Source organism: Octopus bimaculoides, chromosome 11, assembly GCF_046866305.1.
Source record: "Octopus bimaculoides isolate indiv1 chromosome 11, ASM4686630v1, whole genome shotgun sequence".
NCBI lineage: Eukaryota > Metazoa > Mollusca > Cephalopoda > Octopoda > Octopodidae > Octopus > Octopus bimaculoides.
The window spans coordinates 37,817,022-37,822,021 of NC_142938.1; positions in this window are offsets into that span (position 1 = coordinate 37,817,022).

A 5,000-nucleotide genomic window follows, 5' to 3' on the forward strand; every position below is an offset into this window, starting at 1 on the left:
GGAGCTACACGCGCTTGCGCGCACGCGCAAAAGCACACATGTATGTGCACATGTGTGCGCGCATATGAGTTTATTTGAAATAAATAAATAATAAACAATCTGCATCTTATAGCGAGTACTTTCCCAGTTTGTAAACACAAAGTCTCTATAGGGGATGCGTGCATATGCAGATGTGCCTGTGTGTGGGGGGATGCATGTCTGTGTTTGTGACTGTACGTGAGAGTGTCTGTGTATGTGTGTATGTGTATCTGCGTGTGTGTCTCTGTGTCTGTGTGTGAATGCGTGGATCATTGTTCAGTTTGAAAGTCTTGCTCACAACGAAGTGGTTTTCAGTTCTAACAGACAGAAGGTGGCACTGGGAAAGTGTTTTGGACATTGCTATCCTCGGATGCCCTGCAGCAACTGAGAACACAGAAACCAGTGAAGGACATTCATTCAATTCCGAAATATGCAACCCCACCGCACACATACACAGACACAGACACACACACATACACAACACACGCGCGCGCGCGCATGTATATATTCTTTTACTTGTTTCAGTCATTAGACTGCGGCCATGATGGAGCACCACTTTGAAGGCTTTAGTCAAACGGATCGACCGCAGGACTTGTTTTTTTTAAAGCCTAGTACTTATTCTATCGGTGTCTTTTGCCGAACCACGAAGTTACGGAGACGTAAACACACCAGCACCGGTTGTCAAGCGGTGATGAGTGAACTAATACAAACACACACACACACACACACACACACACACACACACATATATATATATATATATATATATATATATATATATATATATATATCTACGACGGGTTTCTTTCAGTTTCCGTCTACTAAATCTACTCACAAGGCTATGGTCGGCCCGAAGCTATTGTAGAAGACACTTGCCCAAGATGGAACTTGCCACGATGGAACTAACCTCGGAAGAATGTGGTTGGAAAGCAAGCTTCCTACTACATAGCCATTTTGAAGACTGCGGAATAAATGATGATCAGATGGGGCAATGTCCGGCGAGCGAAAGTTTTTTTCCCACGAGAGTTCCGCAACCCAGTTATGAACTTATTTGCATACAGCCAATCAGAGCTCAACTATCAAACTAACTTATTAGCGCATAACAAGTGATGGACGATAAGATAAGATCAATTGGATAAAGAATGACCATGCTTCTCTTCACTTTTAAGAACGCTTGTTGTTCTTGTTCTTGTTTCAACCATGGCTGCCTCTGTGTACTTATTCGTGTTGTTGTTTACTTTGTAAAACAATAAGGTGAGAGGGCTTCTAGCACATCACCTCCTACCTACATTTTCCCCATCCACATCTTTACCATATGCGGCCTTAACAAAATCCGATAAAAGGCATAAATACAAATCTATGTAATTACTTGTCTCCTTTTAAAATCAGGCATAACTTGGCGATCGGTCGACTTGCAATACCATTCTTCGTCTTGAGTTTACTTGGTAGAGTGTGTTTGTTAAATTAACAACAAGATGAAGGTGAGCTCTGATTGGCTGTGTTCAAATGACTTCATTAATGGGGTCCGGAACTAACGTGGGAAAAAAATTCTGCGGCCGGCGAATATCGTGAGTGGGGCATCGTTTCCCATTCAAACTGCTCCAACCTTTGGAATATCATCCTCATTGTATGTAGCCGAGCATTATCCTGATGGAAGAATACTTTTCGTCTTGAAACCAAGGATGGTCGTTTTCCGATGGTGTTCAGGTGTCGATGAATGGTTGAATGACCAAATCCAAGCTTCTGTGCAAGGATTTTCAGGATGTCCTCGTCGAGCTCTATAGATCTCCCAGGATAAGGCTTGTCTTCTAGGCTGAAGTATCCGGCTCGGAATTTCTGGAGCCATCGCTAACACTGGCTTAAGCTTATTGTCAGATGCCCATTTACTCCCTTAATATTCCCCGCACTTTCGATTGCGTTGTTGCTTTTATTGAACTCATAAAGCAAAATATGCCGAATATGCTTCTTTATCACTTCCATTATAGCTTTGAGAAAATAACTTAAAATCGAACTGTATATATATATATATATATATATATATATATATATATATATATATATATACAGAGAGAGAGAGAGAGAGAGAGAGAGAGAGACGGTGGAATTAAGCGTGCTAAGAAATTAGACATTATATATATATATATATATATATATATATATATATATATATATATATACACTCTTCAAACTTGCACTAAGAATAAGTACAAGATAAAATTACTACCTACTCTAAAGCAAGTTGATGCAGGTAGTTTATCCCATCCCCTTCCGAATTTTAGCTCATGCAATTGAAAAAACTGCATTATTTATGGGATGACCCAATATATACACGTATATGATTATGCATGTGTAAGAAATACGACGATTACAAATGAATGCCACAATTCCATTCAATCGGCCTTTGGGAGCGAAGAAATTGCTTGTAATCGCATAAGTTGTGTGTGATCGCTGCACTTTGAACTGATAATGCAATATTACCTGGCATTTTGATTCCGAAGTAGGGTGTTTTGGAAATTCTTGATAAAATATTCATGTTTATACTGACCGGCTGAAATTAATTATTCCTTGTTTATGACCGGAGTATAGAGCCGAATGATATGAATTATCTTTCTGAGCCAGAGGCCGTTGAACTTCTATTCATCCATAAATGCTGTTGCATAATGTAATACCGATCACGTAATGTGAGTATGATCACCTTTTAATGTGAATATGTACTTTCCAAATGTACTTCCAAAGTTCTGTGATGTTTTTGCAGTTTCAATGACACAGGCAATATTGTAAGGAATGATTTGCAACTTCCAATTTGTTTGTAGATGTGTTGCCAATTGAGTCATTAGCGTGATTTACTACGATCTTTTTTAGGCATTTACTCTAACATGTTTGCTTGGATTGTCATTTGTTTACAGTATCATTGCATAACAGTTGGTATGTTTTACAAGGAACAGAAGTGCACCTTTCTGTAATCATTGCAAAGAACAAAAAAAAAGGTGAAGTATGTGGCCATTCGGGAACTATTCTGATATAGCAGACAAAATGTATGGCAACACTGCTTTTACATTAATTTTGTATGGTAAAATATATGCATTAACATCTTACTATAATTTTTCGCCGAGGTCGACTTTGCCTTTCTTGCTTTCGAGATCGGTAAAATAAGTACCAGTTGAACACTAGGGTCAATGTCATCGGCTTATTCTCTCCCCGGAAATTGTTGGCCGTGTCAAAATTATTTAGCCATTATTTTTAGAGCGGGTTCTCGCTGTTTGTAAATGCTTGATATGTTCTTTATGTCGGCAATGTATGCCTCTTTCTCTGGAATGTTATAAAAATCACAAATGACAATTGATTTTCACGTAATAACTTTAAAATACAATGATTACAACACAGTATAATATATCATTTGTTCTCAGATCACTGAAGTGTATATGGTAGATCAGGAGACTTACTGAACGAAACTGTTTAAAAATATGTTCTTATTAATTTAGAAAATTTAGAAAAAAATTCTCGCACACACACTTATATACATATGCACACATGCACACACATTGTAGGTCCTGACAGAATTGCCATTGTTTCTTTTTTAGCATTGTTTATTTACCATTGCTTTTCTCTAGCTCATTTTTCCTTTGTCTTTGATAAATGGTATAACCGTAACGATAGGTTCTCTTCCATTACTTTCGCTAGCATATTCATTTCTATCATACATCATCATTCCATCTTTTGGTGTTTCGTTTTATATTTCTTGACGTTTTCCGACACATGTTTTGCTCGTCTGACTTAATGTAATACTTAATGTAATACATTCCTTACAACACAAAACATCATAGACAAAAATACAAGCTGTATGGCAATTCTCTTGACCAAAATATAAACAACTGTACAGGTGATTTGAAAGAGGATACAATTGAAATTCGGTACTCGTATAACGTATATATATATATATATATATATATATATATATATATATATATATATATATATATATATATATATATGTATATGTATATATATATATATATATATATATATATATATATATATATATATATATATATATATATATATATATATATAGAGAGAGAGAGAGAGAGAGGGTGGAATTAAGCGTGCGAAGAAATTAGACATTAAAACACTACGGGCATCAAAACGTAACACAACACCTCGTCGCAAATCACTACTGTTTATATCAACTCACAACCCTAGAAACAAGAGGCAAACAACAATATTGTACAAAATCTACCTATGCCCACTAGAGATCCAAAAATGAACAACATTCGGAAAACACATAAATTAATCAAATGCAAAAAGTAACACAAATCGCTGAAACGACTTCTAACAAATGCGATGCTTTACACAACAACTACGAAACCAGCGGTTAAAAAATGTGGACACGCAAACTGTGGGACAAGCCGCAACCTAATGGAAGGCTCAGAATTTCTACTGAAACAAGGAGAGACGTTCACAATTAAAGCCAACTTCACTTGTGTTTCCGAGTATCTAATCTATGTTATAACTTGCTCAGGTTGTGGACATAACTATATAGGACAGACAAGGATGACACTGAGACGGAGAACCACACCACATAAGGAACAGATCTGCAATACAGACAGATTGCTTTAAGTAAGCACATAGAGAGAGGTGCAGGTAATATCCAACCAAACTTCACAGTTATCCCCATCTACTATTCAAAAATGAAAAAAAATCTATACAAGAACGTTTAAAAAAAGAAAATTTGTTCATCGAAAAATACAGAGCACGTCTAAATATGAACGCATAACCAACTTTGAACTCAATATATATTATATTTTAATTCATGATCACATAACCATCACTGTATATATTTCATCTCACTACTTTAGCTTTTGAGTTTTTGTATTTATTCATTCCCTCCCCCCAAGATGAGCAATTATGTCCCGCGTCCCGAATAATAACGATCACCAATTAACTCCCCTTAGATCTTTTTACTTTCTACATTCATTCACAAA